The sequence below is a fragment of the Triticum aestivum genome, chromosome 4A, assembly GCF_018294505.1.
Source record: "Triticum aestivum cultivar Chinese Spring chromosome 4A, IWGSC CS RefSeq v2.1, whole genome shotgun sequence".
Taxonomy (NCBI): Eukaryota; Viridiplantae; Streptophyta; class Magnoliopsida; order Poales; family Poaceae; genus Triticum; species Triticum aestivum.
In genome coordinates, this window is record NC_057803.1 from 648,292,818 (window position 1) to 648,312,913 (window position 20,096).

Sequence of the window (20,096 nt, forward strand, 5' to 3'; positions counted from 1 at the left end):
TAGTGGTGGTCATCTCCTCCGTCGGAGGTGGTCGGCCTGAGGTTGGGTGGTCGGATCTCCAGATCCTTCTTCTAGTCCCGGCTGCGAGTCGGGGAGACATGGTTGCTAGTGAAAACCGAGCCGACGACAGGCGATGGTGGCGCTCTGTGCCGTTATCTTGATGAAGGCATCGTCATGTAACTACTGTCGACCCACTCGTTCTGCTTCGGGGGAAACCCTAGGATCTGGTCTTCCAGATCGGACGATGGTGTCACTGCGGCGACGTTTCCCTCTTGGGAGCATCATTTGTGGAGCAGCGCTAGATGACAGAGGCAGGAGGTGGAGCGGCTTCGTCTTGCACGAAGCTTTGGTAGAGATGCCAAGTCATGCCTAGCCGACATGTGCTACACTTTGTCATGCATGTTCGACAGGTGCTACGAACGACAGATCTTCCAGGGACTTCAAGCTGTGACGGCTGGTGGTACTTTGCGGCATGGTGTTGTGGTGTAGCGACGGCGACCGCGATGTGCTCAGCAGTTTGCACGCAGGGAGGTGGAGCCGTTGGGCATCATGGTGGCGTCGACGGAGGGCCAGACTGGCAAGGATGATGCGGATCTCTTTTCTGAAGATGGGTTAGCTGTTTGACGATGATGGTGGCCTCTAAAACATGTGCATGTGGTACACTTTAGGTTTGCTGCATTGGTTGTAGGTTCCGATACGTTATGTAGTTGGATCGGTGACGACACCGGTTTTAGATATCGGGAGTGAAAGCACTTCAAATTATCGAGTTTGTAGGTGTGAGTGGTGGCTTCAGGTGGCTTGGCTTGATGTATGTTCTTGTCGTGTATGCATCGATTAATGCAGAGACCGGGGGTCTTAACCTCCTTCACCAAAAAAAAAAGAGTCAGTCTATAGACTACACTGCATTATATGCATATAGATCAGTTAGTTACAGAGGATTAACTGTAACAGATAAATTTGAACGAGTTGTCCGATCAAATTCGAAATAACATGTACATCCAAGCCCAAATAAAAGATAGCACATGCCCTTGTTGTATAGCATTCGAGACTCCCATCACTAATTAATACCTTCCGTGCTGATATATCTCGTGAAATTTTTGCAATATAAATGTTTCAAGTAGCCGCAATATGTGTGGCCACCAGATCATCTACATAAATTTGACCCCCGATGGAGTGTGTCTCTCTATACTTGATGAGTAGCACACGGCCCATGGAGTCTTTACAACTTCCCCACTTACGCCAACTGTTAGCAAAATCATTGCAAGAAAAAAAGGCATTTGCTTGAGAATATGAGTCATCGGGAATTGAGTGATTATCATAAAGTGACGATCTTGTTTCACTGCTTGGGCACACAGGCGGACGTGTCCAAATCGTATGTGTCTATTTGAGCAAGCAAGATGAAGTTCTACGACAACCTCGACGAGGATTACTTTCTGCACATTCGCGCGAGCAAAATGCAGTTCTTCAGCAACCACTGTCAGAACCACCTGCTGCTGTTTGTTTTGTCTCGGTGCCTAACTATTCGCTAATAACCAAGGGTAAAGATTTTGCACCAGTGCTTGCTAGAGAGCACGAGTGACTGACTAAAGATGATGTGCACTTGTGCTAGTTGGCAAGGCTTGTTGCAGATTCCCTTGCCAGGTAAAATCCCTCGATGCATATCTTGATGCGAACGTGTGCCTGAGACGTGAGGGCAGCTACCCTTATCGGGCCCGTGCTAGCCATGTCCTCCGCCTCTCATAACACGGAAAAGTGACAATGCTACTCTGTACAGAAAAAATAAATCGTATGTCCAAGTGAGACCTCAGTCAGAGGGTGGCACGTGTTAATACAGAGTATTTGTCTTGTTACACCATTCAATAGGTTTTGAAGTCCTCAATCTGGTCAATGTCGTTCATCAGTAATGCTCAGGCTCCCGCTGGGTCCTAGGCTACTATGTTGCCGTCAGCCCATCTCCTTCTCTCACATGTACTACCACATTAGTTCGTCAGCCTTCATCTTGTTAGGTCATGGATTCTTGACTTCTTGCCATTGACTTATTCACCCAAAACTCAGAATATATACTCTTCAGGCTACCTACTTGTTCTTCGGTCAATTGGATCAATCAGTACGCGGTTAGCCGAGATTTGAAGCAATTTATTTGATTAGCTTTTTTTGTTGAATCAATCCTCCATGGACGATATTACTTCATGATGGTGCTATCAAGACGCACCTATCACATAACCTTGGACCAAACAGTGTGTGATGTAACAGCGCGCATAATTGGATAAGAAAAGTGTGGCTAACGTCGAAATATTACACACAGTTAAAAGACACAATCATGTGCAATATTGTCCAAACAGTTTTTGCAAAAGAGGTGTGTTTATGCGATGCGGACTATCATTGCACACGGTTCTAAAAACACAAACATGTTTAATGCTTTGCACATGATTATTGAAGAAGTAGCGTGTGCGATTTAGCCTATCATTGCACACAGTTTTTGAAAACATCAACGTGTCTCATGCTTTTGACAATGTTATTGCAAAAAATGTGTGTGCGGTGTAGCCTATCATCCTACACATTTTGAAAACTCAACCGTCTGTTATCCCTTGCATACCGTTTTTATAAAAAATATGTGTGCGATGTAACATATCTTTTGACATAGTTTATAGAACTCAACCGTCTATGGTCACTTTCAATTGATGATGAACATTGAGTACTTCAAACAAGGACTGCCCCTCCGGTTGATGACAATCAAATAGGAGTGCTACCGTACTCGGCTGACCATCCGGTGCGTCGGCAGTCTTGGGGCATGACTATACATGGCGCTGTGTTGGGAGAACTCGAGTTCCTGCATCAATAATTGCATTGCATCGTTAAAGGTTATAGGTTCACTGACAAGGAGATACTGACCACTTGGATAGGCAGAGGGATCCAGCCACTTCGTGCAAGGGAACATCCTATGTACAAGTAACAAGTACTGGTGGGGCTGCAAAGGTTGGCAAGGTTGGATTGGATATTCATTTTTCCTAATCATTTTTGTGTTTCGAATTTGATTAGAAAATCAATGCAAACCAATTCAGAAAAAGTCTACAAAATCTAGTAAATCCAAATACAAGATTTAGGACTTAAGGACTAAATCGAGCCCAATTGTTAAATAAAATAACTATATTAATTTTGTAAACTATATTTTGTACCTTATGAATATCCTCTACAATAATTTTGGGTACTAAATAATTCCAAAATGTTTTGAAACTACAAATAAAATCCAAAGCTTCAAATTCTTGTCAATTAGAGGAAGTCAAGCAACACAGGTAAATTTTTAATTCAGCCTATTCAAATAATTGAAGATATTTTGGTGATAACATATATTAATCAAACTGTGATAATTTTTTCATTAAATACTTACGTTTCACGTACTACATAAATTTCTTCAACCATTAAGCTGCTAACTTAACATAATTTGTTCTTGTGGTGCCGCAACAATGTTTCATAGCAACATCTGAGTTTTCCCGCGGCGCGTGAAATACTCTAGTTCAGAAGCACGTTTACCAATTTGAAAGGACACGTATCAACCAAGTTCAAATAATTGATAGCACATGCCCTTGTTGTACATCATTCGAGACTTCCATTATTTATGAAGACCTTCCGAGTTCAAATCTGACGAAATTTACCCGATATAAATGTTATGAGCAACCAAATAATATGCAGATAAATCATCTCTATAAATACGACCACCGATGTGTTGTGTTCTCTATGGTTCATGACTAGGACACAGCCCATGGACTCTCAACAGTTTTCTCTCCTATACCAGCCCTTAGCAAAACTATTGCAAAAAAATAGGGTTCCTTGCTTGAGAATATGAGATTTTGGGATTTGAGTGCTTAGTATTAACTGAAAACCAGGTACCGCTGCTTAGGCGTACAGGCGGACGTGTCTAAATCGTCACTGTCTAATTTCCCAAGCAAGACACAGTTCTGCGACAACCTTGGCCACAACCACGCCTTGCCCATCTGGGCGAGCAAAACGTGGTTCTTCAACACACACAGAGAGAACCACTTCCTTTCCATGCACGCGAGCAAAACACAGTTCTCCAACACCCTCGACTTGAAGTACCTGCACGAGACGCCGACCTTGCAGACACGTCCAGAACCTACCGTGCTGAACTATTGCCTTGAGCAAGGGTGCTGAAGGAGATCAAGTGCTTCTTGGTTTCAGGTAGTTGCCACGGCGGTGGTAGAGCTGGTGGCTACAGTGCACAATGAAGCTCAGTAATTCTCTGATCCAGGACAGTGTTTTGTCTCTTCATTTCCAGGCTTCCAGTGAAAGCGCTGGTAACCAAATTTTCTAGGACCGATGACGTCCAAGTTCCAACCTACTATATGAACCTTATTCTAGCTGACTAAACATGCAACCTCCATGCAATTTGTCTCTACTGTAGATATGAAGATAATCAATCTCCTTTATTACTGAGGAGCCCAAATAGATTAATTTTAGTTAACATAGATAAACCAGGATGGTCGATAGCACAGTGTTCGCAAAACATGAGCCATCCGCTACAATTTGGTCGCAAGTTTATTCAAGACAGGCTGCAGGTCAGCCTTTGCGGTGTTCTTGTAATGCAGAAACAACCCTAAATATCTCTAAGGGATACTTTTTAACTAGAGTGCAACCTGTAAAAAATGCAATATTATCTTTGTCAGACCTGCATGACAACCTGTAGTATTCCGTTTGTATTGCAAGTACCCAAGATGCACAATGCCATGCATGATGAAAATGTTGCCTAGCACAGAAGCTTCATCTACACGAGCTACAAAAGTCCAGGAGAGAAAATAGAAGTGATCCCGAATAAGAACCACATGCTCCCTCGCATGTGCAATGAATAATAAGTGGCCATTATTAGAACATTATTATAGCGTCAAAAGATAAAACGAATTGTGGAACGGCCTACATCTCAACTTTATGGAATCTTATCGTCTTGTGCTTGGTTATTGTTGTACCGAGCTGGGCCAGGTGTAGCCTCTGGATGGGGGAGTGTGGCGTTTTAGGAGATGAGCTATAAGTAGCTCTTTACTGAGTGTGCGCGCTTCAGCCATTGGGACAATGCGCCTGTATCCTTTTGGTACATATATCTATCGCGTTTGGAACTGCAATTTCGTTTGCCCATTTGCTGCACATGGGGGACGACGGATACTGGCCGCGTCTCTCAGTGTCATCACTATCGACCACTTCTCCTCGTCCATCGCTTCTCCCATGCTAGGCACTTCAATGGCGACGAGGTCACGTCATGCGCCTTCGCCACCGGCCTGCAATGGAAAGTGTTGATCGTGGGGGTGCTAGGGTTCCTGGCCTGATCTGAGACATGTTGCGGCGCCAGGTCCGGATGCAGCACAAGGACGAGGGGATAAAGGAGAACTCTCAGACGGATCCGATGGCGCCGCTGCTCGTGCATACATTCGTTTGGCAAGGTAAAAATACACATTTCAGGCAGTTGGCCAAAAGGATGGCAGAGTTGATAATTGAACAAGCTATTATGCAAATGCCGCTTGGTATTTTTTGGTTACTTGGCGACCATGACGTATGTAAACATGCAATGTCGGCATGACCAATCTGAATTGGTCTAGGAATGCGCTCTGTGCCGCAGAGAGTCAGGATGTCGTTCTAGCACGGTCTTTTTTCTTCTTCAATTGATATATCTCTTTCTAAAGTTGATGACCCCCCGACCTACTACATCAATCTGAATCCAACTGACCAAACATGAAACCACCATGTAATTTGTCTCCATGGTAGATTTATATAGCAAATTCTTACGAACATTATTGATCTCCTTAATTACCGAGGAGCCCAAATTTTTTACCATTAACTTATACTATAAATAATGATGGACGAGAGCACCACATTGACAATACGTGAGCCAACTAGCTTTGGTGCCCAACTTCCTTTGCCATCGCTGCAATTTGGTCACAGTATTATCAATGACAGTCTGTATGTCGTATGTCAGCCGGGGAGATCTTCGTGTAATGCAAAAAAAACATTGACATTTCTAGGCAAATTCTTGAACTGGAACAAGGAGCATGTCAAAAGTGCAATATTATTTTCATCTGACAAGCACACAAAAGCACTAGCAGCTTAATTAAGCTTTGTAACACCATGATAAATACCTAAAACCGAAGCTTCATAAATTTGAGCTCCAAAAAACTAGGAGAGAAAAATAGAAGTGGTCCTAGATAAGAACCACATGCTCCCTTAAAGGCGTAACAAATAGTTGTAGGCATTATTTAGTACATGATTATTATGGGGCCAGCAAGATACTCCCTCCGTCCCAAATTAAGTGTCTCAACAAAGTTAGTACAAAGTTGAGACACTTATTTTGGGACGGAGGGAGTATAAGAACGTGTGGAACTGCCTACATGTGCACCTAGTCAAACCATGTCATAAAAGATAGATGTAGTGGCATGGAGAAGACCCGATACTGCAAGACGGCCACCTACAATAGTTCCAAAATTAAAGAGAGGAACCGAAGAGAAACAAATCACGTTGACTGCCATGGTTCCGACCTTGCCATTGCATGCGAGCCAAATAGAAACTCATGGCATTGAGTGTGAGAGGCGTGGGGAAATGGTTGGGTGCAGCTCAGCATGATGAATCTTTTTCTTAGGCATTGTTGTTCTGAGTTAGGCTGAGTGTAACCTTTGGTTTGGGCTGCTCTGTTTCTTTCTTTCACTTCTTCTAAGCACTCTGTGTGAGCTCATGGCCGAGATTTGTGAGTTTATCGCAGCCCCAACTCTCAGGATTTAGATCCATCTACCACGAGCGTAATAAATATGAAAACAAGGACAAGGGAGCCATCGGCCCATGGGCTCAGTAACCTGCCTAGCCAGGATCGGTATGGGGGCCCACGCCTACCATCTGGTCATGCTGAGTGAAAATGACCAAACCCTCACGGGATGTAAAACGCTATGGCAATGTCCACAACATTTTCTACACTGAACATGGCACCATCATTGGTCATTTCTCCAATGTAGCAAGATGGTTAGGTCTCCGTTGTAAGCTATTATTTCGTCGTAGTTGAAGGTGAGGTGGCGTGTAAGTAGTAGAAGTGGCAAAGGGCACACGAGAGGGTTAAGAGGCATTTTTACAGTACATCATAGTATGTTTTAAGGTGCAGTATTAAGTTGACCCGACCGTTAGGGCTGTTCTCTCAGAGTTTAGGTTGAGAGCAACTTGGAAATTCATCGTTGCATGACCTCGCCTACTCCTGTTGCACAGCCACAGCTGATTGGAACTTTTCCCAACCACGTGGGGCCGCACTATGCTGCCATCAGGATTTTGGGTATTGGGCGGAAAATTTAGATATCATCCGGTATCAGGGTTTCTCGCTACCCCATGAGAAAGTTGGGTACCAAGCTAACTTCTTCTGAAAAATTTCAATTTGAACATCAACAGTATGGTCTATTATAAGTATTAGCTTATATACAAGAGTTGACAAATGTGAATCTTATGTTAAGAAAGAGTTAAGTGTGTATATAAAAAATGTTTTCAAAGTATAACAAAAATTTACTAAAATTTGTACAATGTGTATGGGAAAAAGTAGAAATCAAAAAGTACAATATGTTTTCGACTTTTTTGATAAATGTTAATCCTGCATTAATTTTTTTAACTGTGTACAAAAAATATATAAAACAAATGTACAATGCGCATGGAAAAAAGTAGAAATAAAAAAAATACTACTCCCTCCATTCCACAATGTAGTGCGCCCGTGCTTCCTGGGATTCAAGTTTGACCGTAAATTTAACCAATAAGACCGAGTGCGGCGGGAGCAAAAATTATACCACTGAATTTGTATTTTCGATATGAATTTAGTGATATAATTTTTTCTCCCGCCGCAGTCGGTCTTGTTGGTTATATTTACGGTCAAACTTGGATCTCGGAAAGCACAGGCGCACTACATTGTGGAACGGAGGGAGTATAACTTTTCTATAGTTTTTTGAAAAATGTTAAGTGTATATTGAACAAATGTTGACGTAGTATGAAAAATGCACAATGCATATGGAAAAATGTAGAAATAAAAAAATGTTTTCAATTTGTTTGGAAAAATGTTAATAATGCAGTTAAAAAATGTGAAATGTGTATTGAAAAATATATCCAATGTATACAAATATGTACAATGTGTATGAGAAAAGTCGACATCACAACCCAACTATTATTAGGCGTTTTGTTGTTGAGCCCAGCCCAAAAGCAGAAGTATCTTCTTTTTAGGGTAAAGCAGGCACTATATCATCACAGCGAGGGAGTGTGCCGAATACTCCTCCCCATTTCCCGGTTACCTTTTTTGTAAGAAAAAAAGTCCCTGCTACCTCCGGCGGCGGCTACTCGCTACGAGAGGGCTTGCCGGCGGCTAGTCGAAGGCCTCGGCGAGGTATCCATTGGGCTCATCCCCTCTCTTTCCACCCTCTCGAGTCGTCTGACCGTCTCTTTGCCTCACATGTTCAACAGAATGCCTGCCGGGGAAAAGGACGGGAGCGCACTGCCGGTGAGCGGCAGCGCCCACCAGATAAGCGATGTTCCCGACCAGGTGCTCCACCACTTGCTCTCCTTCCTGCCAGCATGGGAGGCCGTGCAGACGTGCGTGTTCGCCTCGCGCTGGCGCCACCTCTGGAGGTCCACCATAGACCCCCTATGCATCGGTGACTCTCACCCTGAAGATCCTATGTATGTCAAGGATCTCCACAAGTTCGTGGACCATCTACTGCTCCTGCATGAGCGCACTGACCTAGACACCGTCAAGATCGCATTCGATGAGTTCTCACAAGAAGACCAACCCTATGTGAACCTATGGATCCGCTTTGCTATGATGTGCAAAGTTCGTGCACTCACCTTGTATATCTTTCTTGGGCATCTCTACCTAGATGATCTGCCTCTTGTGTCCCGGCATCTCAAGACATTGCACCTTACCGGTGTAGCCCTATAGAAGACCTTGATTGATTTTGCTAGCTGTCCAGCATTAGAAGATCTCATGCTGCTAGATTGCCGCATCTGTGCCAATAGGATATCGTCCTGTTCCGTGAAGCATTTGACCATCAGAGCTTGCAGTACAGCTGACCCAGATTCCCGGGTTCGTATTTCTACTCCAAGTGTTGTTTCTCTTACATTAGATGCATGTCAACGTCCAACCCCTTTACTTGGAAACATGCCGATGCTAGAGACTGCATCTGTGTATTGTTATGACTTTAACTATGATGTCTGTTTGAATTATGACTCTGGTGTTTTGTGTGGAGTTAATAACAATGCATGTAAGAATTGTCTTTCTATTCGCAATAGTGTGCTTTTGGATGGTATTTCTAGTGCTAAACATCTTGCGTTGAGGTCTACATTTCCAAAGGTATGACACTCATCTTCTTTACTCCTTTATGCCATCCCTCATTTGTGTTGCACTATCTGCATTGTTTACGTATGCATTATCACCATTGAGGGACCTTAGATTATGATCCCGCATTCTCAGTAAGGATTATTTGATCATTTACTTTTGTATTTATGCTACAGTTCATCTTCTCAAGAGATTTGAAGCATTGCTCTACATTTAGCAAGTTAAAAACATTATTACTCGATGAGTACTGGTGCGATGCTCCTGACCTGAATCCACTAGCTTGCATTCTGAAAAACTCACCAGTTCTGGAGAAGCTCGCTCTTCAAATCTTTTCTTGGGTATAAATCTTCTTAATGGACAATGGCTGCGCTCTCAAAATTAATCATTCATCTTGGTTAAATGTTTCTACCTGCCATAGGAACCAGGTTGTAAGGTGGTAATCAAAGGAAGCTACAGCTCAATTGAGAGATCATCTGCAATATCAGAGCACCTTAAAATAGTTGAAGTCAAGTGCATTGTGGTGGACGACAGAATTCTCAAGGTTTTGGAGTTTCTCTCCGCGTTTAACATACGTAAGCTCACTAGTGACCCCGTGCATGCTTTCTATATTCTGAATAAGTTTTCATATATGAGAAAGAAACTAATAGAGCAAGCAGTAAAGAAGGGAATCCCGAATTATGTAGGAACTGTTTGTGGTAATATTGAATTGTTCACGTCTTCAAAATTCTCGACCATATCTGATCAGTGGCAAAAAAGTAAAACCAATGTAATCCATTTTGTTTCCAAAGGGTGTTTAAGTTAAACTGTGTTGCAGAAATAATAAGTGTAACACAACGTGTGGACCTGTTGACTAGTTCTGGCCTTGTGGGCACTGTCACAAATGTATGTATTGATTCATTCATGGTAGCGATACATTAAACATGTTACTAAGCTTTGAACAGTCACTTAAATGTGTTTTGTAAGCCAATAAACTATATTTTGACTCATTCTGTTTTTGAACAGTCGGTGCTAATGCATTGCAATTGTTATTGGGTTGTTAGACATAAGCAGCTCTTTGCCCTTATGGGCTAAATTATTCAGCTCCCAATTTGCTTATGATTCCTTGCTTTGTTTCTTGGAACTATTTACAGTTTACATAACATTTTGTTGAAATATAAACGTCTGTTCATAACATGTTTAATATTGTATGTCAGGATTCCTTATTTCACATTTTCCGCAGGGAGCAATTTACACTAGTAGAAAACAGGGCTTTCGTTCGGGCCAGATACACCCATTAGTCCCGGTTTAGTCACGAACCGGTACCCATGGGGGCATTGGTCCCGGTTCGTGCGGCCAAAGGCATTAGTCCCGGTTCAAATGAGCCCTTTAGTCTCGGTTTGAGACACGAACCGGGACTAAAGGGTGCGATGCCCTTTAGTCCTGGTTCGTATCTCAAACCGGGACTAAAGGGTGCAATGCCCTTTAGTCCTGGTTCGTATCTCAAACCGGGACTAAAGATTAGACCTTTAGTCCCGGTTAATCTTTAGTCCCGGTTTGAGGCACGAACCGTAGGCCTGTTTGCAAATTTTTAGAATTCTCAAATTCTAGAAGGAAAAAAAGTTATGCTCAAATTTCTGTTTTTTTTTTCTGAATTTTGGTTAAATCTGGTCAAACTATGGTCAAACTACTTATTCTAGAAGTATTAGTGGTACTAAATCTTTCCCTAATAATAAAGCATAGACTGACTCCATGATTTTACGCTTTTAGCTTGAATTTAAAACATATTCGAGGTGGTACTAAATTTTGTCTCTTGCTATGTTCTTTCTTGGTCGCTTAGCTGGGCTGCGATCCAGTTGGTCCTTGGCCCGTCTCTCTATTGTACACAGTGTCCAGATGGGCAACTGCAAATCTTGGCAATTCCTAAACGGCGCCTTAAGCGCCCGTTTTAGTTATTTATGCATTCGGGCGCACACCCTCCCGCCGCACTGGGCCGGCCCATTCTTTCTTCTTTTTTGCTGTTTCTAAAACGCAAGATTCGAACTGGAGTCCTCCAGAGTACAAGCGTTCTGCCATAGCCAGTCCGCCACCTTAGCATTGGTGTTTTCTCAGAGACTTTTCATCCTTTTGTTTCTATATTGTTTCTTTTTTTTCCTATGAACGATTTTGTTCGGTTTTTTCCTTCTTTTGCAAAATCGACGAACTTTTTTCACCAAATTCCATGAACTTTTTCCAAAATTGATTAAATTTTTTTCAAATTCAATGAACTTTTTTTGAAAACCAGTGAACTTTTTGAAATTGGATGAACTATTTTCGAATTGGATGAACTATTTTCAATATCCAAAATATGTTCAGATTTTTCAAAATTCGTTTGACTTTTCAGAAAATGTTTTTCGAAATTCCAAATTTTGTTCACGTTTCAAAAATAGTTCTGAATTCCAAATTTTTGTTCACCGTATTGAAGAAAAAAAAAGTCACCATACATTGATAAAAATGTTCATTGTGTATAAAAAATGTTCATCATGTATAGAAATTTTGTTCAGAATGCATTCAAAAGGAGTTCATCGTATTTTAAAAAAAGTTCTATGTGTATTTGAATATTGTTCACCATACATTGAAAAAATGTTCAGTGTGTATAAAAAATGTTCATCGTGCAGAGAAATTTTGTTCAGCATGTATTCAAAAAAAGTTCAGCGTATTTTAAAAAATGTTCAGTGTTTCTTTGAATAATGTTCACCCTGTACTAAGAAAATGTTCAATGTGTATTCTAAATTTGCTTTCTAAAAACTGTTCACAATACAAAAAAAGTATTCAAATTTCGAAAATTGTCCAGTTTTTGAAAAACATAGTTCACGTTTAAAATAAAAGGAATATTTGAAATTTGCGTACGATTTTCGAAACATTTGTTCAAAACCGATTTTTCTTTATTGATGAACTTTTTCTCAAATTCGTGAACTTTTTTATAAGTTCCTGGACTTTCTTTTCAAGTTTTATGAAAATTCTTGGATTCACGAATTTTTTTTGTTTTTTTTTTCGTCAAAAGTCAATACTTGACCGATCCAGGGGAGCGAAGTAGGCGATCGAGAGAGAATGAACGAGGGAGCGAGGGGAGCGAACGAGCAGAAGTGGAACACGACGCAAGATGGGCCGGCCCAGTTCGCGGGCGTGTGGGCGCCAGAACGGGAACCGGCGCTGAAGGCGCCCGTTAGGAGCTCCCGCAAATCTTGGGAGCTCCTAGTTGGCGCTTCAGGCGCCAGCTAAGGGAGCTGGCGCTCACAGCCGCCGAATCATGGACCGGGCCATGTGGCGACCAGCCCAGTCGCTCGCTAACCTCGCCCCGCCTGGTCCCTCGCTCGATCGAGAGCCTCGAGGGCTGTTCGTACGGTCGCGGTTGACCAGTTGACTGACTGGTCAACCGTTGACTTTAGAAAAAAGATGAAAACGTAAAACAAAAAAATCACAAAAAAAGAAAAAAAATCGAGATTTCAAAAAAGTTCACAGATTTGGAAACCTACATCCATTTTTTAAATCATCAAATTTGGAAGAAAGTTCACAAAAATTGAAAAAAGTTCATCAAATTGGGAAAGAGTTCATCAATTTTGAAATAAGTTCACTGAATTTAAAAAAGATCATCAATTTTGAAAAACAGTTCATCGATTTTGAAAAGGAGTTCATCAATTTTGAAAAAAAGTTCATTGATTTTGAAAAAAGTTCATCAATTTTGAAAAATAGTTTATCGATTTTGAAAAAGAGTTCATCCATTTTGAAAAAAAAGTTCATGGATTGTGAAAAGAGTTCATTGGTTTTGAAAAAGAGTTCATCAATTTAGAAAAAAGTTCATCGATTTAGAAAAAAGTTGATCGATCTTGAAAAAGAGTTAATAGATTGTGAAAGAAAGTTCACCGATTTTGAAAAATAGTTCTTTCAAATTAGCAAAAGAAATATAAAACCGTTCCGAAAAAGAAGAAAAAAGAAAAAGAACAAAAAACATAACAAAACCGTTTCGAATAAAAAGGAAAAAGAAATATGAAAAAGGAATCGTTGTAAGAAAAAAAGGTGAAGAAGCAGCAGTTTAGTCAACTAATACGAGTAATTGCGGTGGTTAGTGCATCAGGCGAAAGACCATGAGGTCGCGGGATCGATTCCCATCCAAAGCGCGCCAGCTCCTAACCGGTGCCTTAAGCGCCGGTTCAGGCAGCTGGCGCTCGCATGCCGCACCCCATGGGCCGGCCCATCGTGCACAGTAGAAGAACAAAACGTCTCGTGAAAAAAAAGTGCAGATACGGTCACTCGACCTCACGACTTGGGGCTACAACAAAATAACTGTTTCGCTAACCACTACGGCTTGTGACGACTAGTGACTACAAAGAACGCGAAATGTTTATGAACCAATGCATCAGTGCTATTTATTAGATTTGCGAATTATTTGCAAACAATTTGAAAAGGTTGATTTTTTTATGAAAAAGACTTCATAAAATTTTGAAAAAACATAACAAAATTAAAAAAACAGTTCATTGATGTTTAATAAAAGTTGAGTGAATTAGAAAAAAGTTCATCGATTTTCAAAAAGCTCATTGAATTTGTAAGAAAAGTTCATCAATTTGAAAAAGTTCATCAAATTAGGAAAACAGTTCATCCTTCTTTTGTAGAAAAGTTCATCGAATTTGAAAAAAATTCATCAGTTCTGCAAAAAGTTCATCGAATTTGAAAAAAACATTCATCAATTTTGAAAAAAGTTCATCGATTCTGAAGAAAGTTCACCAAGTTTGAAAAAAAATTCATTGGTTTTGAAAAAAATACACAAACTTCAAAAAAAGTTCACGAATTTAACAAAAATGTTCAGTGTACATCAAAATATGTTCAATGGGTATTTAAATGGTTTTTCAGCGCATATCACAAAATTGTTCAATGTGTAGTTGAAAATTGTTCAGTTTGTATTACAAAAATATTCAATGTATAAAATTTGTTCATCTTATATCAAAAAAATGTATAATATGTTTTAAATTATTTCAATGTATATCACAAAAATGTTCGCTGTGTAGTTAAAAATTGTTCATCATACACCGAAAAAATGTTCAGTGTATATTTGAAAATCGCTCGTCATATATAAAATTTTGTTCATGTTCTCAATGATTGTTCACATTTTAAAAAGTTCACCGATTTCAAAAATTTATTAATTTATGAGCTTTTTAAAAAAGTTCATGGATTTCAAAAATAGTTCATCAAATTTTTAAAAAAGGTTCATCGATTTTGGGAAAAGTTCATCGATTTTTTTAAAAAATACCATCAATTTGAAAATAAGTTCATCGAAATTGAAAATAATTTCATTAAATCTGAAAACAGTTCATCGAAATTCAAAAAATGTTCATCAATTTTCGAAAAGAGTTCATCAAATTTGAAAAAAGTTCACCGATTTTGGAAAATAGTTCATCAAATTTAGAAAAGAGTTCATCAAATTTGGAAAAAGTTCACCGAACTCGAAAGAAGTGCATCAAATTTTAAAAAAAAGTTCATCAATTCTGGAAAAAAGTTCATCCAATTTTAAAAAATGTTCATCTAATTTGTGAACATAGTTCTTCGATTTTGAAAAAAGTTCATCGATTTTGGAAAAGTTTATCAATTTGTTAAATAGTTCGTTGAAATGAACAAAAGAAGAAAAAAAATCAAACAAAACCCTTCTGAATATAGTAGAAAAACGAAAAAAAAAAGCATGGAAGAAAAGAGTAAAGAATATTTTTTGAACACATGAGCTAGTAGTGGTTGGGTGGTTTGTGTTTGGTGCGATCGAAGAGGAGGTCGTGGGTTTGATTTTCGCCCGACGCGTTTGTGTTTTTGTGATTTACAGCAGAAAAAGAAGAGACGATGGGCCGGCACAAAGAAGACGCATGAAGGGGGGAGAGGTGTGCGCCCATTTGCGCGGATGCCTATAGCGGAAATGCCCAAATCTTTCCCTAATAACGTCCGGCCACGAGACAAAGAATATGCATCATTCTATGGTTTCGCCGCCTGACTTCCGCCGTTAGAGATCGATCCTGGAACGAGGAGCCGGAAGTGCCCGCGTTGCGGAGGAAGAGGATGTGCTCCGGTGATTCGTGCAAAAAGTGCCCGGCCGTTGCCAGCGCTGGCCCTACGGAGGGGCCGGCACGCTGAGCGGTTGAGCTCCGCATCGGTCCTTGTCGCGACAGCTACAGGGATGGGAACGAGACGAGTTATCTGCGTCGGAGGTGTTCCTCGATGTATAGAGATGCAAGAGCTATTGTGATTTGGGGAAAGAAAAAGGCGCTGCACGTCTGCACATGGGTTCCAATATCTCTCAGCTCTTCTGTAATTCAGTCGCAAGAGTACCAGGATGCTTGTTCACGCCTCAAATTGAAACCTGGGACAATATGATTAACGCGAGCGGCCGGTGGCACCAATGGAGACCGCAGCGTCCACTGGCGGGATAGGAGGCGGCGGCGTCTCGCTTCCACCCGAGAGATCCGGACTTGGAGGACTGGGCTTCGCTGCTCGATTGCCGTCGTCCGGTATCGATTCTGGCGGCTGTGTCGTGCCGCCTAAAGAGATCGATCAGGCCGCCCGACTAGCAGTCTAGCACCACGGACCCCGTCCCGATCTTCTTGCCCCGACCAGAGCCACTGCTCCGCCGCCCCATCGTTGCTCCTCCACCCCATATGAGCTACTCCTCCCCAGCCGTCTACGGCACAGGTTAAAGCGATCAGCAGCGCAATGATCGCACCGCAATGTGCGATCGCGTCGGTCGGGTGCCTTCTTCTAGGCTCTGCGCCTCTGCCTACGGAATCAATGTCCAAAAAAAAGAATGACATGGCGTAGACATCGCATAAGTATTCTTGCCGACCGCCCGGAGAGCCAATATCTATTCTATCTATCTTCCCTTGATGCCGTAGTGTGGTACAGCAGTACAGCTACACCCACATGCAGCTATTTGTAAGCATTATGGTTTGTTTAATCCATCTACTCGGTAAATTAGCCTATAAAGTGCTGTTAATACATCCACTTGAACTATCTAATTGGCTATGTTTTCACCGATGCAATATTTGGCTATGACGCAATTCAATAATTACTGAAGCTGCCTACAAAATTGTTCTTTCACTGTATCTGATTTTGATGTCATTTCTGACTGAATTTTGTATTTCTTAAGTATTTCCTTGGAGTTCTGTAAATATATGTCAGCAAAGGTTTGAGAGAATTTTTTGTGTAGGACATCAAAGAACAAAATAAAAATATTTGTAGTAGTAGTATATTGGAGACCACCGATGGAAGCATGTTACATTAAGCTTGCCAAATAATTCCTTGGCCTTATAGATGCATGTGTAGGTGGAACTAGATGTGAGTTACATCTAAAATATTTCTTTTCTTCATGGTGGTGATGTCTCTTTCATCTGGTCAAACAATTAACTATGTGACTCACATCAAGAAAAGGTTAAATTTGTTTATCCAGAAGCAGTACAACTCATGATTATATTATTCTTGATTCTAAGAATCCCTTTTAGGTTCAGTTTACTTTGAACACCTCAGCTGTATATATTTTTCACCAGTTGCAACGCACGGGCAAATGTGCTAGTAATTATTCAAGAATATTAGTGTGACTAAATAATTATTTTAGTATTTTGAATTTTGGTCAAATCTGATCAAAATGTGGTCAAACTATGGTCAAACTACTTATTCAAGAAATATTAGTATTACTAAATAATTATTGTTTTTTGGAATAATTGTTTCAAACTCAAACAGTGAAACGTCTGACTTCATACTCAAGCTAAACTCCCGAGGGTTAATAGGATTGACATCTTACTATTGCCAGGAAAACAACAAGTGCAGACTTGGAAACGAGGGGGAATAGAACCCGGAAGATAAGCGTACTCAGGCTGGAGTAGGGAGAGGATGGGTGACCGGCCGAGAAGTTAGATGATTTGGAATGATGAAGGGTGATTAGAGATTAGAGGAGCAGTGATGAGTGGTGGTGATTAGAGATTAAATTGTAAAATAATTAAGAAATTTGCAAATGGGCCTTTTTCTACTAGTGTTAGCTAGTTGTTCGTGTTTTAAATTAGAAGTAATTTCACCCTAGATACAAGAAGTTGGCAGGTGGGAGCAGATTGGTACAAAAACTACGAAACGTTCATCGTGAGTACAACAACTTGGCTTTTGTGTTCATCCAAGGTACAAAGCGATCCTGGGACGACACATGGGATGACAGGCTGCTGGTTTTTTACGGAAACTCCCTGCAATAGAGAGATATCGCGAAATAATTTCCGTAGCTGGTCGTGGGGCTTGTGGAGATGCCGAGCAGGATCATCTTACCGTGGGGTTTGAGGAGCACCAGGTACAGGTGCAACGACACTCTGGTGGACGCCGTGTTGAGGATGTTGTGTATACATCTTTTCGGCATGTCGCTGCTGAGGACGAACGTGTCGGCACCCAGCCGTTCTATTAGGACAGCGCCTCCTCCGGCTTCCCACGACGTGGCCTAGCGTATCTGCTATCTAATTAGCGCGAGCGAGTTGTTTGCGTTTCCGGCTAGCGGCGAATGGATTAGATAGTGTACATACCCATATAGCTTCGTACAGTCGATTATGACAGCGGCACCCTCCGTAGTGGTGTGGTGCAGCGGCGACAACATAATCTTTAGGGGCACCTTGCCCGCATCAGTGAGACGATATACAGGTGGACAATGGCCATGGCCGACCACGGCACAGCGGTGCCCCGCCCGCTTCCTCCCGCCACGACTTCTTATGGCGCATCGGGTTGCCCCTCCCTCTCCTTCACCTGGCTATGGCTACGGAGCACCATGTTGATCTCGTTGCGCCCACCAACTGTTTGACGAATTTCCCTGAGAGTGACCTCCTCACACTGGCATAGGATCGTCGAGGTGCTGGTGGTGCTTCATCGAAGCGGACGTCTTCTTGGCTCCGCGGCCTTGGTGACGCCGCACTACGACTATATCACCCTCGGCGGAACCAAGGTGAACCACGCTTCGCACGCGTCCTACACTCTGAAATGGCATGACACCTCTTAGAAAACGACCGAGGTGCTCTGGAGCCATACTCGTGAATGGCAAAGCCCCAGCCCTGGCAAGGTGGGGGTTAAGGCCAGTCACCGCCGGGTGAAACCGATGCGGGTATTGGGATGAGGAACTCGATTCTGACGGTGGTAGCTCAATAGGATCAACCTGGGCTTGATCCGAGCGACCGACAGTCGGTTCTGATGGGTGGTAGCTCGATTCCCGCAGTTGTGCCAAGCAGCGCATGTAAGGTACGCAAATTGGAGCACTGGGGGAACCTCAGAGAAGGCTTTGTCGTTCCCGCATTGGTGAACGGCGAGCTCCACGGCGTAGGTTGCGTCTAGGCCACAATGCCGGCTGGGTGATCCATCGTGGACGAGCTTGCAATACCGACGCCAGCTGACCCTACCCCACCCCCTCCCTAATTCAGAGGACCCCATGCGGATGTCGTTGTTGCGTTTCCCGTCCAGCACTTTGACGATGGTGCTCCGCGTCAGTGCCGAGTACGATACCTCTGTGGACTAGGGGAAAAGAGGAGAGGGCTACAGATGCAGGAAAATATAATAGAGGTTTTCCTTGTAAAAAGAACAGTGCAATGTGTCATCACAGGAATGATTTGTACCATAGATCAACACGAAAACCAAGTTCCTGTTCGATGGTGAATGTTTTTTATGTTCTTGTACCAATCTGTTCCCACTAGCCAAGTTCTTGTATCCCGGTTACAATTTCGTCTTTAGATTATTATCAGCTAGAAATGGCTGGATCAAATGTAATGAAGTTTGTCCCTGGATTCATGTTAAGATAAGTTGCAATTGCAGTGAATGTCCTTCATACTTTCGAATTCTGTTCCAGTATCTTCATCTTCAGTGTCAAATAACTGAGTTTTCTTTTTACTTCTGCAGATGCAATAGACACTTACATTATCCTTCCATTTCTGTACAGGATTCAGTTTCTATACCAGGAAGGGCTAGAAGATCTGGTTGATGGCGGATAGGCTGTAGCTGTGTTGCCATCTTCTTTGTTGTGTATGCATCATATCTGATGGGGTGCAATCCGCAGAATTTAGCTTATCAACTTAATTAGACCGCCCAGTTCATGGAGGGACTTGGTTTTATCCGATTATACTTTAGGATCATGCTTATTTTATTCAGTTCTTAGACTGGTTAGTGCTCTATTAGCGATTATATTTTGGCTTGGGCACATAACTTGTTCTGTTATGCTGTGATCCATTTTTTCTATCTCCGTGGTAAGATCTGGATGTTTGGAAAACTGAAACAAGAGGTGTTAATTTGCCAATTTGTTTGTTCGATGTTTTGCAAACCTACACAGAAAACTGAAAATGAGCCGCAGTTCTGAACTAGCCATGTCTGACCAGATTACTAAATAATGGGGCGTCCACCATCCTGTTCCTTTCATCCTGGAATGTTTAGTAAGCACTGCTTAAGTAATCAGTTCCAGTTTCTTCTACTCCCTCCATTCCTAATGTAAGACTTTTAGAGATTCCAATGTTGACTACATACGGAGCAAAATGAGTGAATCTGCACACTAAAATACGTCTATACATCTGTATGTAGTCCGTATTGAAATCTCTAAAACAGGCTTATATTTAGAAACAGGGGGAGTAGTTGTTTAGATGCACATTTTCCTTTTACTTTGCTGGATCTTACATTATTACCCTCCTTTCGATTTGTACCTTCCATTTGAGGAAGAACTTGTTTAATCAAGTATGCTGTGGGGATGGTTATCCTGAAAAGC

The 20,096-nt window shown here is 41.8% G+C and overlaps 1 pseudogene; it reads left to right on the forward strand.

Annotated features, from left to right (window-relative positions):
* Positions 1 to 8,476: 8,476 nt before the first annotated feature.
* On the forward strand, positions 8,477 to 19,335 carry LOC123084182 (MEIOTIC F-BOX protein MOF-like; annotated as a pseudogene).
* The last annotated feature ends 761 nt before the right edge of the window (positions 19,336 to 20,096 follow it).